This window comes from Mirounga leonina, unplaced genomic scaffold, assembly GCF_011800145.1.
Source record: "Mirounga leonina isolate KUSES-001 unplaced genomic scaffold, KU_Mleo_1.0 Mir_115, whole genome shotgun sequence".
NCBI classification, from domain to species: domain Eukaryota; kingdom Metazoa; phylum Chordata; class Mammalia; order Carnivora; family Phocidae; genus Mirounga; species Mirounga leonina.
This window is the reverse complement of record NW_023270268.1, coordinates 16,177,728-16,201,567: the sequence shown is the minus strand read 5'-3', so window position 1 is coordinate 16,201,567 and position 23,840 is coordinate 16,177,728. Positions and strand designations below refer to the sequence as shown.

At 41.8% G+C, this 23,840-nt stretch overlaps 1 protein-coding gene across 3 annotated transcripts in view; it reads left to right on the top strand.

Moving 5' to 3' along the window:
• LRRC3B (leucine rich repeat containing 3B) overlaps positions 1 to 23,840 on the top strand; it is an 88,713-nt gene that overhangs the window by 57,398 nt on the left and 7,475 nt on the right. Inside the window, exon 2 of one of the 3 annotated variants that reach the window (XR_004677227.1) lies at positions 22,216 to 22,282. The exons of the other annotated variants lie outside the window; for them this stretch is intronic. The gene's annotated coding sequence lies outside the window, so the exon portion shown is untranslated. The remainder of the gene's footprint in view (positions 1 to 22,215; positions 22,283 to 23,840) is intronic. 3 annotated transcript variants of the gene reach the window in all.

Below are 23,840 nucleotides of genomic sequence, written 5' to 3'. Positions count from 1 at the left end.
GAGCACATGAGCAAATGAAAGTGAGTGACGGAAGGCTGGAGGTGGTGAAAAAGCTGCATTCAGGAGAGAAGGGGGTCCCTGCACTTCATTTCTTCCATGGGTCACTACCCGCCCCTATGCAGTGCTCATGTGCTCTCCTTCATCAGCCTGCAGGCGAGGTGGAGGCAGAGCGAGTCACACCTTCAAGGGCAAGAAAATCACCTGGACTTTGTGAAGGGTAGATCTTTACGCAGGAAGTCTGGGGTGGGGTCCGAGATTCTGTGTTTCTAAGAATCTTGCAGGTGCTGCCAGGGCTGCTGGTCCACAGGCCAGGGGAAGCCAAGGATCATCAAAGCTGTCCTCCCCGACACCAGGACGCAGGTCTTTCCCGGGCCTCCTGGCACCACCCACCCCCTTTCCCCACCTTTGGATTTCCATTAAGGTGGAGTCTTGCACAGTAAAAGGCAAAAGGGAGAACCTGAGGAAGGTGAGAATCTGCTTCTCACCCCAGGGCAGTTAAGGTAAATTCCCTCTGAGTGAGTTCTCCGGAGGATCTCATTCCATGCTCTTTTTGATTTTTAAGCAAGTTATTAAAGGTCAAGGAAACTATAAAATAAGAAAAAGGCAGACTGGCCAGAATTCTGGGATTTACATTTTCTTGACTCTATGTATTTAAAAAAAAAATAAACTGTTTTCCCAGGTATTGTTTTGCATTTCAAGGGGGAAAAAATCTCTTTTGCTTGTCCTAAGTCCTCCTCCTCCTCCCTTTCAAATTGCATAATTTCAATTTCCATGTGTTGCATCTTTGGCAAAGAGTCAAAATAACATAAGAGCTTTTTAGTTCTTTAATACATTTTGATAACAATTTATAGAGTTATTTATCCTTTTCACTCTGTTCCTACTGTTCGTGGAAATGGTGCCCACTGTGGCAGTCTGGTTACACATTTGGTATCATGCTAGCATGACTAGACAACTTCTTGAACAGTTCAGAGTCCTGGGGTAGCCAGTGAAATGAGATGGTGGGTAATCTCCCCAAGAAATGATGGCTGTGTGCTAGATAGATAACAATGTAACACAATGTTAAGGATCCTATATCTATAGTGTTAAACATCCTATATTGACAGTCCTCCTGAAGATTTTCTTGCCAGAACAAGAAAGTAGCGTCTCTCTGCATTTCCTTTATAATTAACAGGTAGAGACTAAAGAAGATACACTAGCGTCCATAGGGTTTTGCTTTCATTTGAAAATAAATTCATGGAATTTTAGGAAGGTTAAGTCATCTGCCCAGAATCACACTGCCGACCCTGGACTCAAACTCTTTCTTCCTCCCCATGGCGCCTGTTGTCACTAAGACTGAGACATAGGAACTCATGGTTGAATAGGGAGGTGGTGAGGTGGTGTCTGTCTCGCTCACATGGAGTCTGTAGTCCTTGTTGTGAGGTCAGAGGCTCATTCTGTTATCTTAATTTCTGCATCCATGGCTCTTTAATCGGTGTCTGGGACATAGCAGACCCCAGTAAATGGCTGTTGAATGACTGAATGTCATTACCATTTGCTAAGGCAAGCAGTCCATTTTGTGGAGACTTGTCTGGAGTCCCAGAATGCAGTGACATCTGTGCTAACGAGAAAGTGGATGTTTCCCTTGTCACCTTTTTTCCCTCCAGGACGGTTTTACAGCATCCTTGTCCTCTACGGGTTTATTCTCTTCTCCACCCCCAACTCAAGAGGCACAAAGTTGTGCCTGGCATCCTCATCCAGGACCTCTTACTTGAAATCACTGGCCCTTCCTTGATCACTACCCTTCCCCAATCAGATACATGGAAGAGAAACAAGGCATACCTTATGAATGATTTAGAAACTGGAATTTAGAAACCAGACACCAGTCTATCACCTACCCATCACAATCCAGCAGGGAAGTCCATACTTAATAACTTTAAGGATGTATTATTACATTAGTAAAGGTAATGACCATGTTATTATATTTGGCAGGCTGCAGAAGAGAATAGCTGCCTGAAGATCCATTTCATTGCAAGTTATTTTTTTTTTAAGATTTTATTCATTTGAGAGAGAGCAAGTGAGAGAGCATAAGCAGGGGGAGTGACAGAGGGAGAGGGAGAAGCAGGCTCCCTGCTGAGCAGGGAGCCCGACTTGGGGCTCGATCCCAGGACCCTGGGATTATGACCTGAGCTGAAGGCAGAGCTTAACCAACTGAGCCACCCAGGCCCCCCTCATTGCAAGTTATTTTTTTCCATTTTAGGAGAAGGGTGTTCTGAGCACTACCTTTGCCAGAGTATCAAAGGTTACTTGGTCAGCATGATATTCTCTTCCGTTTCACCTGCAGGCTTGGATCACCTGTCCTTATTATTCCACCTGAGTGCAATGGAGAACAGTGGAATGAGACTGTGGAAGCAGATAAGCCAACCCAGCAGTTTTCAATGTCCCCATTTTATAAATAAGGAAACTGAGTTACAGAGAGGTTAAAGTAATTTGCTGAAAATAACAGTTGATAACTAGTTTTGTTTTTATACAACTTTGTATAAAACAACTTTTTAAACAACTTTGTTTTTATAGAAGAAATGTCAAATGTGCTTGATATTTAAGCCTGTCTTGTTCTTTTTTTATTGAGAAATGAATGCACAGAGCTTTAGTATTAACTGAAATTGGTGGAAGATCCTTGGGCAAATTTCTATAAAAAGCTGAATCTCCTTCTTCTTGCCATATCAAAGATTTTCCTTCTTATGTTAATCCAAAGGTGTCAATAAATTGTGATGATTATCCCAAGGTTTCAAGAACTTTCCCAGTAAAAATATTCTCTGAGGGAGGAAAAAAAATTATATGGTAAACTCTCATGAAGTTTCTATGTTTAGGATTCCTGCTAAGTTGCACTTTTGAAATATAGGCCTTGTTAATCTACTTAGGAATTGACCATGTCTTTCTTTCACAAATGAAACAAAAGAAGATTTTGATAGGATTTCCCCTGGATGAAGTCTAATGCCATGGGCAGAGACTACAAATTTCCCAATGCCTAGGAAATAGGATTTTCTATCTTATCCAGTTGCTGGAAGATTATCCCGGAAATGTCACACATGAGGCACTTCTGTAGTTCCCTGAAGCTTCTATGTCACCCCAACTCACAAACATGCAGTTCCCACCCTGCAGCCCAGAACTGCTCCAACAATTGACCTTCTCCCACCTTCAAACAGAATGCACAGAGCCTGTGGGTAATATGCAAAAATTGTTTGGACATTGGGATTGGTAGAGGAAACTATAGCTGGCTTCTCCCTCTTGGGCTCAACATCTTTTGTTTCATTGTGGTTAAAAGAATCAAAGTATAGTCCAGCCCAGAGAGGGGACCTATCTTGGTATATCTTAGAACACAGATTTCTAAATATTTCAGATAAGTATCCTAATCCAGAAAGGGGGCTTTATCATTCCTATTTCGTTATTAATCATAGGATTTTCTTTTGGAAGCTAAAACCTGAAGGCACCATTGGACAGAGAAAAGAAAAACTGTTCTTTTTTTTCTCCCAAATGTGTATTTTTGTCACATACATACTACACAGGACAATTTAAATACTGTGGTCTAGGTCAGGCTTTAAAAAAAAAAAAAGCCTTTGAGGGAGCAAGAAATTAGTAGGGAAAGGTTGGAAGGTGAAATAATTAATATATAGTTTCTGTTCTCATTGGCATTTACTTGTCCTTCTTTTGTTGTTGTTCTTTTGTGTTCATGGAATTTCTTTTAGCCTTAGGTAATCTAACATCAATCCTTTGGAATCCCACTAAACTGTGTTAACAAACACAACTATAGGTGTTGATTTTATGGTTAATAAAAGGGTAATATTGAATATGTAGTTGTAACGGGGAGCTTACTTGAAAACTAAAGCTGAATTAAATATAGGTGTGAGAACATATTTGTAGCGCATGAAACTCTTCCTCACAGTGTATAGTAGGAAGGAATAGATATAAACCCCATCAGTTCTGCCCAGCAAGAGATGAGATCCCATAATGTTTATGAGCTCAGACTCTTGAATTGGCAGATCTGGGTCAAAATCCAGACTGTGCACCTGACTCAAGCATGCTTCTCGGAGCCTTGATTTCCTCATCTGTAAAAGGGAACCATAGTGGCTCCCACATTTCCGGGTAGCTTTGCATGTGAAATAGGATGATATGATGTGTACAAAGCATACAGTCCAAAGTAAAGGCTAACCAAATGTCAGCGACTACAATTACAATCATCATTCTTACCAGCATATTTTCATTAACATCAATCACCGTCTGGCATTAGAGTAGCAACCAGATGGTTGATGAACTTGGTGTGAGTAAAAGTATTTCTGAAACGGGCAAAGGCTCTTGAATTCAAAGCTTATCAACAAAATAATTCATTTAATAAATCGCTATGTAAGGGCGCCTGGGTGGCTCAGTTGGTTAAGCGACTGACTACGGCTCAGGTCATGATCCTGGAGTCCCGGGATCGAGTCCCGCATCGGGCTCCCTGCTCGGCGGGGGGTCTGCTTCTCCCTCTGACCCTCCTCCCTCTCATGCTCTCTGTCTCTCATTGTCTCTCTTGCAAATAAATAAAATCTTAAAAAAAAATCGCTATGTGCAGTGTGTTTACCAGATTTAGCCATTAACTAGATCCATTTTAGGGTATAGCCAATTCATGCAGTGAGCCCCAAGCCCTTCTCACTCAGGACTCGCTGAGGGGGCTGTCACCAGCATCTCTTCTTTGTCCAACCCATTTATTTCACACTTATCTTGTCCTTCTTGCACATTGCCTAGGATTGAGACGGCTTATTGTCACCTTTCCCTTGCAGCCTCGCAAGTTCGCTCTCTCTTTCTCCTCCTTGGCTCCAGACCCGCCAAGCACACACACATTGTCCCCTAAAGAAGAGAACTTCTTTGGTTGCTCTCTTGTCACCTGGTTTACTCCTTTACTACATTTCTTTTGCTTTTGTTCCTGGTGGGCAGAGCTATTTCTTTACCCCCAGGAAGTCCTGTCATTGAGACGGAAAAACATGTTTCTTGGCCGAGTGCCACTGGAAAGACAGTTCCCAGCCTAGAGAAAAATCAAACACTCCTTTTGGTGGTGACATTGTTCACTTCAAAGCACCACTGGACCTCTGTGCAGTCTCCGCATCGGGGCTCTCACACCAGGGGCATTATTACCCCAGTGGGATGGTGTTTACCTTTCCCCTTGCACAGTGCATGTGACATTCGCCAGCAGAACATTAGCATCAAAAGATTGCTGTTTTTCCTTCTTCTACATCAATTAGCTCTGTATTTCCTATTTCACGTTTCCATTGTGTTTACCCAAAACAATGCAACGTCTGAGATTTCCTAATTTACACCCTATATTTCTCTGCACAGGCATTCTGCAGCATGTATTAAGAATGACACGCAAAAACAATTCTGTCTGCATTCTTTTATGCCAGTTAAACCCGAGCAACTCCATTCTGAGGTCTTTTATATTCTAGTCATGCTTAGTTCCCAGGCCTGCGGGGATTTCAGGAGCACCTTGCGGATATGGGAAGAGATGAGGAAAGGTTGGGATCCAGGAAAGCGAAGCTAATGCAGCTAAGGGGCTTCCCGCACCCCCTTATCTGGGAAGGGGACAGCAGTGCAAATCACACTTCTAGGGGCATGGTAAAAACTGGCCTGGTATAGGCTGCATCAGGACCCAGCTGGCATCTCCAAACCAGATGCGAGCAGTTGCAGTATTAGAGTTCCTGGGACCCCATCGGTTTGGACTAAGCAGAAGCTCTAGCAAGGTCTAGAGAAATGAAGAAGGGCTTGGCAAGGATATGCATGGAGTTGGATCCCCCAGGAGCAGAGAGATTCACGACAGGGCCCAACCAGGGCTTGTACAATGCAGATCAGGAATGAAAGCTCAGCAGTTTTCAAAGGCCTCACCCAACATGGAAGGGCAGTGACAATGGGGGCCCACAAGTGATTGAGACTCAGCAGTGAAGCTAATCCCAGATTCCATCCCTGAGATACTGCCTACTGAAAGCAGGACAACTTCTGCTAGTCTGTCAAGCCCAAAAGTTATCTGTTCTGGCTCAAGAGAGCAGCCTCTCCACATTTCCATGTTGTATCCCTCTGCTTCTTTGTGCAGAGCTGGGCTGCTCACTTTTCCTGAGATGCCTGTAATGGAATTTCTTGTGAATAAACCTCTTCTGAATTCACAGCACTTGGCCAGGCAAACCGTGGCGCCAGCTCTTGGGACTCTTTCCTGAGTGTAAGGCATGCTGATGTCTGACAGAGGCCGACCCTTAGTCCTCAGGGCTTGTTCCTCTCAATATTTTCCTCAAGATCCTTCTGGCTGAATTGTCCACTGTGGCCTTTTCCCCTTTCTGCTTGTGAATCAGCCAATTTAGATGGTTTGCTCATTATTCAGTCAGGATCATGGCTGGATGAACAATTCCCTTGGAAGCTCCCCCCGCTTTTCTTAAAAACAAAGTCAGGGAAGTTCCAACCCTCTCTGTGAAGGCTTTGCGTTTTCTGAGGGCAGCAGAGGAACCAAAGGTGAAAGCCAATTGCATGGAACTGGTCGGTCCAGCTGGTTCCCAGGAAATCAAGTCAGAATCTCAGCCTATGTGGCATTGAAAGGACCATGCAGTGTCAGGAACTGGGCAGGTTGTAGGAAGATCTTGATGATGTCCTGGCCTGGATGATAGTATTAGCTGCATCTATGCTCACACTTTCCTGTCTCTCCTCTGCTAGTTTCCAGTCCTTTGCTTCAGGTCCCTTGCTGACTTCCTGTAAGCATGTCTAATAAGTTCAGAATGAACTCATTATTCACGTGACAATTGGAACTCTGATTTTTACTTTTCCTCCAGTCAGAAGCTCTCTCCGTTCAAAAATAAAAAAATGGACTACTTGCAATTGTTCAAATATACATTTTTACCTTCTTGACTTTGCTAAAGTTGGTCTTCCTTTCTGAAATAATACTGCCTCTGACTCTCTGATTGTCGAAGTCCTTCCCATCTTACTAGTATGTGACTGTGCACAAGGCATGAGACTTCTCTGAACCTTGGTTTCTTTATCTGTGGAAGGAGGATAAGCAACTGTAATGAACCTGTATCTCAGTGGGGTAAAAGGACAGAAGTTTATTTCTCACTCACACCACGTGTCTAGCATAGGTCAGGGAGGGTGTCTGCATTGACTCCGGAATATGGAAGTGGGAGGCAGGGAGGCCTGAAAACTCACCTACATTCTGCTCAGAATTCACTAGTCAAAGCGATCACAGGGCCACGGCTAACCTCAGACAGGGTGGAGAAGTGCAGTGCCACCACTTTCCAGAAGAAGGAGCCCTGAAAATTTTGTGAAGCCCTGAAATGGCAGCCACATCTCCACAAAACACATGATAAACCCATATAGATGCTATCACTATAATTCCTCTTGGCAAGGTCCAGCTTCAGTTTGGTGATAGAGAGAGATTTTTTTAAATTAACCCCTATATGCTCTTTATTTATGCAGGCGTGATAAATGAAAGAAAGCCCAACATAGTGGTTAACATAGATTTTGGTTCAAATCCTGGTTTTATCCTTTCCTCACTCTGTGACCTTGGGCAAATTAATTAACTTCGCTGTTCTTCAACTTCTTCACCTGGCAAATGGGGACAATAATAGTACATTCCTCAAAAAGTGTTATGCATGTTAAGTGAGCTAGTAATTGTGAAATTATCAGATGTAGTACCTGATGCCCTAGAAGGTTTTGCTGATTCAAAGGGAATTATACTACCACACACACTGTTCTGTAATTGACTTTTTTTAAATATTAAGATTTGTAGACTTTATGTGTGTGCATGTGTATGTATGTGTGTATCCACCTTGTTTTATATTATTCTATTTTTTGGCTGTATCTTAATTTTCTCAGGCAGTTCAAGTGACGAAAAATTCCTATAAGACAATTCAGGAAGACCTTGGTTTCATGAGTCTCCACTCAGCTGTTTCCTACTTTATTCTTCTCAAATGGAGGATCCAAAGACTGTGTCTAATGCCATTCAGTGGGGAAGTGTGTTCAGATCTACCAGTCATTTCGTCCAGACTCTCTGTTATGATCTTATCTGGTGGCAAGCATCTCTGAGACTCTATTGCCAATAATTCTCCCAAATAAGAGGTACTGTTTTCTTAGGCTTAGCAAAAAAAAAAAAGGTTACTTTCCCATTGATGGACTCAGCTATGGTATAGGATTCATGCAGACTCTGCCTCTTGCCTTGCTCAGGTAAACTCATGCTGTCCCCTTCCCTGTTCTCTTCCCAGGGCTTGGACCTGGCATGGGAGCCACACACATTTCTTAAATCATGTCATTGTGACTTCCTGGTGCCCAGTCTTTTGTGTGGTTATTTCAAAACTGCTTCTTTAAACATTGAATTCGAAGGCCAGTCTCTTTATTCTACTCCCATTTGGCTCATTCATAGTCTTGTTCTCTCCGGCGTCCCCTACCTCTCCAACCTGGGTCTCTTCTTTGATGTGTTTCATAACTTCTCTTCCTGTATATGCCAACCTCATATATAAAAGTAACTCTTTAGCTCAGAGAAACGGATCAGCTCTAAGTGCAGGCAGGCTGAGGAAAAAGTAGTGACCCTTGCATGTTGAGCTTCCAGGGCAGAAGTCTCTGGAGGTAGGATTCTGTATGGGAGAGGTTCCTTAAGAAATACCCTGAAGATCCACATTTGTGAGTGGGATGGGGTGGACTAGAGAGAGAGAGAAATTGAGCTATAATGCACACCCAACAGCAACCTCAGCCAGCCCCTCAGGCAGCTCTGAGTCTAGAATGGCCCTTTGGAACTGCCCCAGATAGAGCTGAGAAGGCCAGGCCTTTGTCCTCCTACATTGCTCCGTCATTGGATGTGGGCCGTCCCTGAAGGGCAAAGCGAACCTCTGCCACAGAGACAAGCCCGCAAGGGGCTGACAACAGGGAGTTCTCTATCGCCAGCACTCCCAGGAGCTGGGACAAGCCCTTCATTAGAGGGGCATCTGGGTGGCACCTCCCAGTCCCACCACAGAGCAGGATAGGACATGGGTGACTATAGTCCTGCTCCTTCCTATTCCCAAAGCTTAGAGAGAAGGGCATTGCCTTCTGCAACACAGTTCCTTCCTCTTCCTGCCATCCTCTTTGTGCTGGGGACAGTGGGTTTTTAAAGGTCTTACTGTGGTTTTCTTCCCTTTCAGTATCCATTAAGGTTTTGATACAGTCCTTGCTTGCTTCTGCCTTCGCTGTCCTTGGCATCATCTTTCAAGAATACTTTCTCATTTTCTCTTTGCTGCTATGACAATCATTGCATCCTCTGCATTATAATTGCTCTAAATATGGTCTCAGCATCCCTTTTCCTCCAGTTCTGAGGGGATAAGATGCTTCCAAACATGAGTTTGTTTAATAAAATTTGGGCTACTCTGTGTGGCATGCTGCCACTGAGCACATAATTCCTTTTCCTCTTATTCGAAGAAGCTACTGTTGGAGGCAGTTCCCCCCTCCTTTCTTCTTTCATCCCACAGATCATTTCCATACAGCCCACTCGATATTGCCTGGCAGCACGAGGGACCAGAATAGCACAGAGAATTGAAACCCACAGAAGAGCTGCAGCCTCCTCCCCCTTGTACACTTGCGAGTTAAGCTATTAACAAGTGGCAGAATCGATTCATTTGAATTTCATCTCCCTTCATTTCCTCTGCCTTCCCTCTGGTGCTCGGGATAATGAGCAGTGAAAATGACCCAGGACCTAGGAGGCAGATGGAAGTGGGGGAGAATCCAGGGGCTGAGATAATCCATAGCTTGAAGACTCAAGAATTAGCTTTGGTTCCCTCTCCTCCCACGGCTTTATCTCATGTGGCCACTGAACAGAGCCACTGATCAAGGAGCCGCTCCACAAGTGGCCTCTGGAAAGATTTCTGTCTGATCCTTGTTTTTGTTGACACTACAAAGACACCTCATCGAAGCTTTCATCTCGGTCATCTCAGAAAGAGGCTCAGGTACCACGAGTGCACTTGGGAAGACATAACATGGAAGTTATGGACTCCGGACTCCCGGACTCCAGGATCATGTCCTGAGTGGAAGGCAGTCACTTAACCAACTGAGCCACTCAGGTGCCGCCTGGAGTACCACCTTTCAAGGACTCCCTCTTAGTTCTGGCTATGGCAGGGCAAGAATGGCAAACCTCTGTGATATTGCAGGGTCAATTCCAGACCAGGGCAACAAAGTGAGGCGAATAAATTTTTTGGTGTCCCAGTGCATATAAAAGTTATGTCTACACTGTATTGTAGTCTATTAAGTGTGCAGGAGCATTATGTCTACAAAACAATGTCCATACCTTAATTAAAAAAGACTTTATTGCTAAAAAAAAATGCTAACCATCATTGGCGCTTTCAGCGAGTTGCAATCACCGATCACAGTTCACCATAGCAAGTATAATGATAATGAAAACGTTTAAAATATTGAGAAGTCCCAAAATGTGACACAGTGGCATGAGGTGAGCAAATGCCATGGGAAAAATGGTACTGGTAGATTTTCTTGATTCAGGGTGGCAGCAATTTGTAAAAAAAAAAGGCAGTATCTGTGAAGTAGGGCAAAATGAACTACAATAAAATAAGGCATGCCAGTATAATTTTGATTGGCTGGATCCCCCAAATGACAAGAATCTGAAGTGTGGATAGCAGAAGAATCAGCATGTCATGTGACCAAGGCCTCAGTTTCCCCAGCATCGGAGGAGGACCAGCTGTTTCTGCAGCTGTGCAGAGCTCTGTGTCCGCAGCTCTACCCTGTTTTCCTGGACTCCAGAGAGTTCTCAGCAACAGCCCACAAGCAGGCCTTGTAGATGCTCAGATGCTCCATCTCCCTAAGGGTTGATGATGATGGCTTACCTTCTAGAGCTGAGACAAAGTAGAGGCAAAGAGGGAAATGCTGCACATTTCAAATGAAACATCCAGTTAGTACAGAGTAGTCAGTCTCTTTCTGCCACTCACACCCCATAAATATTTTACCTTCCTGTTTGGACTATGTGTTTCTGAAAATCATGGGCCAGGCCAGTGTCACAGGCCCAAAGACAGTGCACCTGGGACACCAGGATCCATCCCTACATGGTCAACAATGGCGAGCCCTCCCAGACCATGGCCTCTTGTGACCATGGTCATCTCTGGGTGGCTTGTGGGGAGCACAGGTGTCACTCACCCTCCTTTGTCTTGTTAGATGTCAGATTTTATGAATTGGATGCTGCCTTCTCCATGTCCCCAGTTTGAGAAGCTCTGTTTTTTATTCTGAACCTGATTGTATAAGAAGCAGCTCATAATTAGTGGCTCTTTCTCTCCCCCCTCCATTTCCAACATGGACTGCCATGCAGATAAGTGGAAAAGTCTGCACTGGTAAGAGGAAGGTGACTCATCCCCGGGACTCCAGTCTCCCCCGACCCAACCCCCTGCATCAGGGGCTTAAGTTCTTGAGAAGCTTCCGTGTGCTTTCAACCATCCGGCCCTTCATTGAGCAAACATGTCCCGAGCACCTCATCTGTCATTGGCCCTAAGGCAGCTCTGGAGATGCCCATAGCTGAGACACTCAGAAGGTCCAGAGGCCTACCACATAGGGGAGTTTGGCTCTGCTCTACCCAGCCCTTCCATCTGTGACTTGAGGAATTGCTGAAGTGGAAAGAGAGAAAAGGAAAAGAATGCCAGGGGCAGGGGTGAAGGGGCTGTGTGCTCATGCCTAGACCAAGTGTTACTAAATCAGGGAATTTAGTCCAGCCTCACCGCCCCTCCTGTTATCACATCCTGAGACTCCATGCAAAGCAAAAAGCAACAGGTTGAGTAAAAATAATACATTCTTTCCTGACCAAACATTTTTGAGCCGAGAGTGTATAAGAATTGGTTAATATAACTGCAATTTAGTCACAATTCCTGAAACCATGCTGCAGGCAAGGAAATTTGTGACTGCATGTCAATATTATGATGGCCTATTTTTTTTTTTTTTGATTGTGCAACTATTTAGAAGAGACAGGATGGGATTTTATATTATCTTTTTCTGAGAATGGCTGTCTCTTTTCTGTTTGACTTTCTTAGCTTCACCTGGACTGATTCTTACTTTTTTTTACTTATCTTAACCTGGCTGGTTGGTTCACCGAGATGGAGTAAATGCTAGGATGGAAAATACCAATTCAGTTTTATTTGAACTGGCATATGATGTCTGAGCAAGGAGATAAGGGAAGCCTTACTGCATCCTGCAGACAATTAAATGAATTTGGAAAGTTTTATTTGGTTTGTTGTTGACAAGAGCTCAGTCCCTGGGTAGCTGTTAATTTTTCCGGGTGATTCCCAAAAGAAAAATCAAGCCAACTAAGGGCTACACATTTCCCTGTGGAATTTCAATGAACTACACGGTATGGAAAAGAGAAAACCATAGATCTCAGTTCTGATTTCCTTTTTTGTTTTGTTTTGTTTTGTGGAGTTTTTGTTTGTTTGTTTGTTTACATTTGAGAGAAGCTTATGTTTAACTGGAAACATAAAGGGCTCAGGTAGAGAACAGGAAGAGGCAAGAACATTTCTAGACTAGATACAACCCATTGATCTGTAAAGTGCTGCCTCTTTTATCCATTGGCATAATTAGATAAATCGGAGGCAGCCTGTCTGAAGATCCTCCTGTTAGAATTATTGCCATACTGACAGTATCCAGGCAAGTTCTTTGTATGACTTTATTGTTCTACAAATACTGGTTTTTCCATTCTGTCTTTTTCTTTTTTTTTTAAAGATTTTATTTATTTATTTGAGAGAGAATGAGATAGAGAGAGAGAGCATGAGAGGGGGGAGGGTCAGAGGGAGAAGCAGACTCCCTGCTGAGCAAGGAGCCCGATGCGAGACTCGATCCCGGGACTCCAGGATCATGACCTGAGCCGAAAGCAGTCGCTTAACCAACTGAGCCACCCAGGCGCCCAATTCTGTCTTTTTCTTTAGGGAGGACTTAAGTTTTTTGTTTGTTTGTTTTTTTAAAAAATACGTATCACAGGATAAAATAAATGAGGACATTTGTATCTTCCACGATCCCCAGGTGGTCACTGAGAAGATGAAATTTGAAACTGTACATTAGAGAGCTTCACGGAATGAAGAATCTAAATCTGAAATCAGGGGCAAATTACATGAAGATTGGGATGATTTATACACCACTTAGTTTCTGCTAACAGATTGGAGGGGCAGCAATTCTACTTGCTTTGATAAAACAGCAGTTCTGGAATGGAAAACCTGAGGTTCTAGAGGGAAGGGTAATCTGAGTGCAAATAAATGGTCTGTTCACCTTTAATTGAAATCAGGATCCAGTGTCAGCCTCAGGTCATCAGCCTAGATTATTCAGTGAGAATGTCTATGAGGTCCCAGGTCTGGGTAGGCTCATTAACAGGTTAATGGCCAAAATGAAATCAGGGGAGGTGGAGCCTCAGGGTTCTGCCCTTCAGGACTGTGTATGGGAGAGTGGGTTCCTTTCCATGGGAACCTTTTGAAGACCAAACAACAGGTGAGCACCTCAGAGTGTCTACATGCCGGCTATAGCTCCTGAATTAATAAAATGTTATTTATTTCAATTCTGTTTCATCACAATTGCTAAGACATGACATTTCAATTCTTCACTGAATCTCTAGAAACTTTGCTTTCCCTTTGTAGTTGTCTCTTTGATGTTTGCCTTTGCGTTTGCAGGATAGATAGCTTCTGAGAGCCTGAGAGATCCAGCAAACACTAGGATGGCTACTCACTTATGCCCAGAACTGCCACACAGGCTCTGTATCCAGGAATATGTTTAAAACAAAAATCTCAACAAAGAGATATAACTAACATTTATTGTGTACTATGTGCCATGTAGGTACTTCACCTAAATAACATCACTTCTTCCTTCCTGCAAATAGAAGCAGTAAATACTTCTGCTATCCTCATTTGCAGATGGGGAAACAGAGGCAAGGCAAAGTTACTGAAGGAAGGAACTGGGATTCAGACTGAGCCCTGGCTCCCAACCACTGGGCTGCGCTGATAGAGCACTGAGTCTATGCTAGTCGCTGTGCCAGGTACTAGCAATATGTGAGCCAGCAATATGAAGATGTCTTATTCACATTTGACCTAGGAATCAGATGGATGTCTTCCATCTATGTATTAGTTTTTCTGGGCTACTTGGAGGTTACCATAACAATTTAGAATATGATTGACTATCATAGTCAGCAAATATAATTACATAATTTGGTTTCTATTGATAATGTAACTGCGGATGTTCTTCAGCTTAGAGCAATTATAACATTCTTGAATAATATCCGTAGGATACTTTTATTAAGAAGCATACTCTTCTATTAGTTGTTAGTATATATACATTAAACAAATACCAATCGGTTGTCATGGTAAGAAACATAAATATATTAACTTTCTTAATTGTTAAAATAGTCATGTGTATCAGCTGACTTCTAGCTAACAAGCACTCCCAAACTCAGTGTCATTTATGTTGCTCACAAATTCATGGGTAGCTGGATGGTTTTTCTGGTCTTGGCTGGGCTCACTTAGGAGTCTGTGGTCAGCTGCCGGTCAGAAGTTGACTCTGATGATCTAGGCGAGACTTTATCGCATGCTGGAAGTGTGGCCCGCGGTAGGCTGGAGTGACCCAGCTAGGACGACTGCCCCTCCCCTCCTTTATCTGATTGCTTATCATCCAGCAGGCTAGGCAGGGATTGTTCACAAGGTGACTTGAGGTGGGGGAGGGTTCCAAGAGCAAAAGCAAGAGCATGTGTGGCCTCTTGGAGAGGCATAGGCATGGGACTGGCATAATGTCACTTTTGCCTCATCTGTGGTCAAAGGAAATTCCAAGGCCAGCCTAGAAATTATTTTATCTTATCTTATGTTGTCTTATCTTATCCTATTTTATTTAGATAGAGGGAGTGTGTGTGAGTCAGGGGAAGACCAGAGGGAGTCAAACAGACTCCGCAGACGTGGGGCTTGATCTCACAACCCTGGGATCATGACTTGAGCCAAAATCAAGAGTTGGACGCTTAACCAACTGAGCCACCCAGCTGCCCCTAAACTCCACTTCTTGATGGGAGGAATTTAAGGTTACCTTGCAAAGGGACATGGATAATACAGGATGGGAAATAATAGAAACCGTTTTTGAAAACAATCTACCACAGCACATGAAATTAAGTATTATCATGCTCATTTTATAGATGAAAACAATTGAGGTCCAGTGTTATGTAACCTAAAAAAACCAAACTGTTAAGTAGTAAGATACTAGCTCTAATTCGTAACTAGTAAGTGGTTGAATGACAAAATTAGGCAAACTTAGGCATGTTTAACTCCAAAGCCCTTTCTTTGACCACTCTATAAGGTTTTCAGGATCTTTAAGGATCATGTTATTCAATGATCTTATCAAAAATGAAGGTGGTGCCTGAGGATAAGGAAATAGGAGAGTGTATAATTCAAAGATAATAATAACCCATTCATTCTCATTTACTTAAAGGCATGAATAGTTTTAACAAAGGCTACTTCTTTTATTAAATAAAACCATCCTAGTGGTGGATTATTCATTTTTTCATCTCTGCCTATAATAGACATTAGCTGTCATTGACTCTTTCTCTATAGTAATATTATACAGCATGAGAGGGATCGAGAACAAATGGAATTCTCATTCGCAAAACTTGTCACTATATACCCCTCCAAATATTTGGGTAAAGTGATAGTGTATTAGTAGTAGCAATTGAGGTAGAATTAAATATTGTTTAATTAGATCTGAATTTAGCCAATAAATTCTGTGGGTGTTTATGCTATAAAAATAATGGGGTGTGGGGAGGCCTTTGGCAGGGGGACCAAGTATGTTGGGAAATTCTGAGCTAACAGATTACTTTGCTGTAACTTCTCAGAACCTCTCACAGGCTGATGCCCATTGTGACTCTCCGAGAGGGTATTTCTCAGACTCGGGTGACTGCAGAATTCTCATTTGCTGGAACTCTCAGATACCTGATATTCCACAGAACCCGTGGGAAATCTGAACTTGGATTCTCATCCCTTTGAAAGTGTCTTCAGAATCAATAGTATTTGTCAAGCATCTGCTATGAGATGGGTACTATCAGAACCAGGCATTATCAGAAACCCATTAAATAGGTGGGTTTTTTCATTTATAGTTGAGGAAACTGGGCAGTTAGTCTGCTTGCCCAAGATTCCCTAGCTGGTATCATAACTGGGAGTTAAACCTGGTTTTATCTAACTTCAGGCCTATAAGGTTTCCTGTACACTCTGCTGAGATTCAGAAAGTTTACATGATTGCCCATGGTAACTAACTGGTCAGAAGAGACATCATGTCTCACATACTTTTGTAATCCCTGTAGCTCCTGACAGAGAAGAGGTTATCTGTTAATGCCTACTGGCCACTCCCTTTATTACCGAGTTATCATTATGATCATGCTCATGGCAAAAAATGGCAATAGTAGAAAAAGGTAAAGATAAAAAGTAAAAATTCTTCTCCATTTTTTCAGCTCTATAACCATCCCCTAGAGGGTAAGACTATCATTTTTTATTGTTGTCCTTTAACTTCTTAATTATATATGTTTGTGTGTGTGTGTGTGTGTAAATTTTTCTATTTTGTTTTACACAGATGAGATCATACACGTACACTTTTCACCTAATATATCTTTGACACCTTTTTTTTTATCAGGATATGTAGATTGCTTCTTTCTTTTGTGTTAATGTACTATTTTTAATCAATTTTTGTGGTGGATTTTTGAAGTACTTCTGGTTACTTTTTTAATTCCTTCTTTTTAAAAAATTTTCTGCTATAGCAAACAGTGCCCCAGTGAAGAAACACTCTTATCCATACATCTTTGCACAGTTATGTTTTTAATGGGAAACAAAAACCAAAAACCATGCAAGGCATTTTTTCCCCCAGTGACTTCTCTTAAGAAAAACTGTGGACTATTGCCAAGAAAATGTTATATGGGCTATAAATAAATGGTTCTTTAAAATACAAATTTTGGACCAAATACAGTATTCTACTTTTTTGGTTTGCTCTGTTCTCACCAGGGAGTAAATGGACTGAGCCAGTGGTCCTATCAGATGCCACTATGACTAAGATCCACAATGACTAAAACCAGGAGAGGGTGACTCAGACTCCTCAAGCTGCTACTTGCCCCGTGGAACAACTCTACATATTTTGGCGTTGATGCTATGGACACATATTCAATACAAAGTGAACAGAAGCAACCAACTCTTAGCCATTTAAAGACTTACCCATCATTATGCAATTAGCCCTTTCAATGATGTAGACAATAAACAGAATTCAGATGAGAAGCTTGACTCTAGCAATTCCACCGCTAGGAATTTATCTTAAGGAAATGATCCAAAAGGGAAAAATGTATCAACTCGAAACATTTATTTCAATTCCACATTATTTATGATAAATTATTAGCAAAAATGGGAGAAAATCAAAATATTTAGCAATAGAATAATGTTTGGATAGATCTAATATATAACTCCATTCACTGGGGCATGGAGCTGGTATTAAAATAATGAGGATCACAATTTAGAATCTTAAAAAAAGGAACAAAATTGTCACCTATGCTAAAATGGCAATTATAAAATTACCTAGAAGAATAAAATATTTGATTTGTTAGATGTTTGAATTCTACGCAGTCTTTGTCACTTATAAAACTTACCTGTTTTATAATATTATTTGTAAATGTAATAAGTTAATAGTTCACAGAAGATAATTTATGTCGATGTCTAGGAAGAATGTGAAGTTTGAACAAAAAGTCTGTTTTAGTCTCAGTCAAGGATTGACATATTCTTTTAAAAAGGCATACTGTAGATTTGACTAGGCTCTCTCCTAACTTTTAAGGATGTTGCCTATAAGCAAGATAACCGCGTGTCTCATTTGTCTGGGACGGTTCTTGTTTGAGCATTTGTCCCAGTACAATTGTTACCAGCACTGCTTGTCACGGTCGGAGGTGACTTTGTTTGCATGATACACCCTGTGGACCCCCACACTATAAAAGACATGCTAATCATCCCCATCTTATTATGTATTTCTAGTAAACATCATTCCTATATGATAATTTAGCCTTCTATGGCTTAGGAATTCTTTCACAGAGCAATGACTTACATGATGAATTTTATATGAGGTTTTGAAAGAGTATTGATACGAGGAGGGCAGGGATACTGGGAAGAGGAAAATGAGAATCCAGTGGGGAGCATTTTTCAGCCTACTACAATCTACCTTCTGGTCCAGAAGATTCACATCCATCCCCCATGCAAAATATATTCATTCATATCCCAACATCCCCCAAACTCTCAACCCATTATGACATCAAGTCGAAATCCAAAATTTCATCTAAATAGCATCAGCTCAAAAGTCCCAAATCTCATCATCTAGATCATCCAAAGTAGATATGAGGAAACGCTGAGCATGATGCATCCTGGGACAAAATTTCTCTCCATCTTCAAAGTACAGTGTTTGGTCCAGTGCTTTGCACACGGTAGATGTCCACCATCGTAGTTATTCCCTTTATTGCATTAAGGATAGGGTCACACTCTGGCCCTACACTCTCCTAGCAGAGAGAAGACGAGGTGTAAGGTGATGATGGTGAGGATAGTAACAGTAATAGTAGTGGTAGAGGGGAAAGTAATAATAAACTCGCATGGAGGTTTTATCCTATAACGGAAGCTTTTCTAGGTGTTTTATAGGTGCTATCTCAATTCATCCTCATGAAACCCCTTTGAGAGAGAAATTATTACCCCATGTTTAATTGAGAAGACTATGGGGTAGAGAGGTTATATAATTTGCAAGTGGCTAAGCCATGATCTCCATGCTGCCTAATTAAAACCAGGTCCACGCTACACATGTGTTTCTGTCAGTGTGCTAGTCCTTCGTAGTCCTGGCATACATGAAATACAATTTCAAAGAATTGCTTCTCATTTCACCTTGGGTTTCTATTCTGTGTCAGTATGAGGAGATAAGCCATACTCTAATGAGTATTCCTAAAACTTTCTTGGTTTATCAGAAGGCTTCCAGGAAGCCTTCCTTGATTAATCAATCACTCCCAGTGATCGGAGATGCAGTTCCAATTAGGTTCACCTTCTCTTGTTCATATATGGATTCAATTGGAGATACAATTCCAATTAGATGCTCCTTCTCTTGTTCATATACGGATTCAAAGTTTCAAGAGTCTTAAGTTGTGAGTATATATACGTGCCACTTTTCCAAGCAGGCAACAACTGTGTCCTATAACCATCCCCTTCCTTTCAGTGACCCTTTGAAGCGTCTTGATCAGTCACATTGCAAAGTGTCTCAAGTTCTGGATTGGTCAAATCCTTTCCTCTTGATTAGATTCAGGTTAAATATATTTTGGCATGAATACTATTATAGGTTATGTTAGAATCATATCCTAGTCGGTTATGATTAAGAAAAAGACATGTATGGGGTGCCTGGGTGGCTCAGTCGTTAAGCGTCTGCCTTCGGCTCAGGTCATGATCCCAGGGTCCTGGGATTGAGTCCCACATCGGGCTCCCTGGTGGGCAGGAAGTCTGCTTCTCCCTCTCCCACTCCCCCTGCTTGTGTTCCCTCTCTCACTGTGTCTCTCTCTCTGTCAAATAAATAAATAAATAAAATCTTTAAAAAAAAAAAAAAAGAAAAGAAAAAGACATGTACATCTCTGGAAAAGGAATGATCTGATATTTTAGGAAAACAGCCAAATACTGAAACCCATAATAGAGCATAATCTTTAAATGTCCATTGATGGTTTCTGAAGCACATTTCACATATATTTATTTTATTTTGTCCTCATAACTATGAGACCAATGAAGTGGATATTTTTTTTTAAAGATTTTTTATTTATTTATCTGAAAGAGAGAATGGGAGACAGAGAGCATGAGAGGGGGAGGATCAGAGGGAGAAGCAGACTCCCTGCCGAGCAGGGAGCCCGATGCGGGACTCGATCCCGGGACTCCGGGATCATGACCTGAGCCGAAGGCAGCCGCCCAACCAACTGAGCCACCCAGGCGCCCCCCAATGAAGTGGATATTATTGATTATAGTTCTAGGACAACAAAGGCTTAGAAGTATGAGTGATTTGCTAAGTTCCTGGAATTCATTCCAAAGAAGCTGGGGTTTGAATTCAGTTTCTAGACCTTGGTTTGGATCTCAATCCTGTACTTTTCCCACCAAGTCAATGGGTAGGGTTAGTCAAAACAAGGGTTTTGTTGTTGTTGTTGTTGTTGTTGTTGTTGTTGTTGTTTTTAAATGGTAACAGTCATTCATCCTACTCAGAAATGCAACTGAATTCAACATAAGTTAGTGTTTTCTAAAAGCAGCTTTCAGGTTGCTTCAGGACCCTGGTGAGTTTTAGGGAACGTACATTTATGTAGATTATGTGTTAAGAGCTTGTAAAAATCTCACTGTTAAATGTCATAGGCACTTGCTGAGAAATAATAATAGAGAAGCAGAAAGAAAGTGAGATGGATGTGTTCCCACTCAGTCTCCCTATAAACTTGCAGCATGTTGAATAATAAATACAGATGTTCACAAAGACAGTCTTATCTTTATTCTGTGTTTAGTCCCACAGAGATATAGATACTAGGTCCAAAAAAAAAAAAAGTGGTTTTTGTTTGTGTATTTCTTTGCTTTTCTCTGTTTTTCCAGTGGGTTCCCTGGAGACCTATGGACATTAGATCATGTAGAAAGGAGGCAATGTGTTCATAAGCGTTTTTTTTCCCCCCAATAAATTAAGGGTTTGCTTAAAGAATTATTTTGTGAAATAGGTTCAAAATAGGAAAAGCAGTACCTGAGCTGACTGAGATCTGGGACAGATGGATATCATGTCATTTTGATAAAAGTTTTGTATGAGTAGCCTTTAAGAGATTCTTACAGGAAAAGGAGTTTCTCTTCTTATTATTGACTTCCTCAAAGTTTGTAGAAAGCGGTCAACAGAGGACTGGTTTGGCATTTAAAACTCAGTACTTGTGTTTACAGACTCTCCATATCAAAAAGTGGCCAGTAGAAGAGATACATAAACGAATGAGTGTTGAATGGAATCTACTCTGTAGGACATTTGCATCCAGGTTCTGCCCTTCTGCTAACCAGCTGTGTGACTTTAAGCAGTCTCCATTCAGTGAGTTCCTCAACTATACTACAATAGGACCAATGATGTTTACCATGTTTCACTAAAAGGGCTGTTTAGAGATAATTACATGAGAGCATATCCATGGACTTGCCCCACAAGCATCTAATGTAATGGTAGTTCACATATTTAAGACAAATGTAATTTTAGAGCTTTTGGTTTAGAAGAATAGGGGAGGAAATTTTTTCTCTACATTTGTAGGTTCATTTGGTCGGTCTGTTAATTAAATTGACATAAGACAGATTAATAGGAGAAAACCAAATTTAATTACATACAGGGAGTCCCACAAAGACAATGAGAGGCTCCCTGACAGGCAATTGAGACGTGCATGCCATTCTGAGCTAAAATAAAGGGGGTAGGGGGCTGAGGCTTCAAAGGGAAGGAAGACCACAGAAAGATGGGAAGAGCAAATGTTTAGTAAACATATGTTTGTGGAGCCATGCAGAGGCAATGGGACACAGAAAGGAAGTTGAACAAACAGGCTCTGCTGACCTCTACCCATTTCACCACACCTAGTCCATATCCTTTGTAGTTACCTGTGGTGGTAGCTCTCTTCCTAAACCAGGCCCTCTATCTGAATTCTTAGAGACAGTTAAAAGGGAGGTATAAAGCTCTTCCTGAGTCTTTTAGGACTTGATTGTCTTCAGCTCAAAATAATCATCATGCCAGAGTGGTGCTCTCTGGGGACACTTGTTCTGAACCCCTTCAGAAGCATATGTCAGCTGTTCTCCCTCCCTCCTCCTATCCTGCTAGTCTTCCTTTTTAGCAATACTTCCCCTAGTGTAAAATCCATCATGCTCCTTGCTCCTCATCTTAGTGGAATCAGTTGAGAAGGAGGGAAAAAATTATGGTAGTTTCTCTGTAAAGAGGTGTGTGTGCCATGTTTGACCACATGAGCTCTGGAAGCCAAAGGACTTGAGTTCAGATTGTGTCTCTTTAACTCAGCATCTATGACAAGTGGACAAGTTACATCACCTTTTTGTGGTTCAATTTGCTCATCTGTGCGAGGGTCATAATTGCTAACTTTCATGTGGTACTGAGGATTATACAAGGTGATAGATGTATATCCAGAATACAATGCAACTCACTTTCTGCTTCCACCATTCCTTTCATCTCTGTTCTGTGCAGGTGATCATCTTCCTCTAGTCCCTGAATGAAAACATCAGTCAGCCCCATGATTTTGTGCCAGTCTCAGGTAATAGATTGTCCTACCATTACTTTAAGTCACAAACTCAATTAACTTAAACCAAAGTAAAAATTCAATATGGTAATGTAAATGTCTAGTTCAAGAGATTAGCCAATACTCTGAATTTCATCTAATATTCAGCTATTCTCCCCTCTTCTTTGTTTCAGGCATAAAGGAAAGGGAAAGAAGGTATGGTGGGTAGCTCAATTTCTCCTCTCTGACCCTTAACCCCCCCCTCCCAGACCTTCAGCATCACTGGGTTTCAGCTGCTCTGCTCAGAGGCTCACTGGAAGGTAGAATGAGATGGGCCTGGTGCTTCTCTCCCAGGGCTCCTTTATGCCCCCTACCCACCCATATGGCTCCCCTGGCCCCTGTGGTATATATATTCCAGAAAGTCACTTCCCCCAAATCTAAGCATCTGCCCTTCAGTTTCTTGTTGCTCATGCCCCTCTGCCCTACCAAGGAATCCTATGGGACCATGAGAAAGGACCTGAGATACTTTTCACCGGGGATCTCCTTCCCTCAGGTGGCCATATCTGACATATAGGAAATAGTTTTCTATCCCTTTTCTGACAAACTCTGGGAGTGCAGGCTCACCCCAACATCAAAACATTACCCAACTCTACTGGCAAACAATAGGTCAACCTTGTTCTTGTTCTAGGACATTCTGCATCTCCACCACAGCTCCAGGAATCCTGTAATAACTCTTTCTTCTCCTTGAGGAGATGACAGGATAGGTACCTCTTGATGCCTTTTACCCTCAAAGTGGGCAAGGACATACATGTTAGACTCAAAGAACATTGTCAGCTAACCTTCACATGGCAACCTGACCCCTCGCTTTGGAATTCTATGTCCATTTAACCAGGGACCATTCAGAACTTAAATTTTATCATCCATTACTCATGTTAGATGAGTTCTTCCTTAATAAATACCTGGTATGTAATAAATACCAAGTAAACAATAGCTATTTTAATGATGAATGAGAATAGATCCTAATGATTTCAATAAATATTTATTAAATTCTTACCATGGGCAATAAGAGAATACAAAAATGAGTAAGACATTGATCCTACCCTCTGAAAACTCGTGGTCTGGTAGCAAAGATAAACAGATAGCTTTAATTACAAAAGCAAGAGTTTCAAGATTTCAGGAGCTCCTGACTTTAAAAATTATGGGTCTGCAAGCAGATTAAATGCCTTCTAAATATAAGGATCCTCAGTTCCTTCTGTATCCGTCAGCCTTATCATTTCATATCCTTAACTAAGTGATGATAGCTGCTGTTATAAAACAGCCACCTAAATGCCTCCTGGGCCTGATTTTTCTCATCAGGAAAACGATTCCAAGCTGGAGAGGTCTTCGGTTGGGATGACTTCCGATAAATCTCGTATTTGTGGAACAAAGTGCTGTTCATCCTCAGCTTTGTAATTGCTGGTCTCTGTTTATTGAGCTCAGGTTTCTGTGTCTGTGTGAGGAAGCGTAGTGGGACATAGGATTGGAAAAGGAGGATTGTTATAAACAACAGGGGATTGTGAAAGCTTTTCAACCAGTGGAAATACATGGTCAGAGG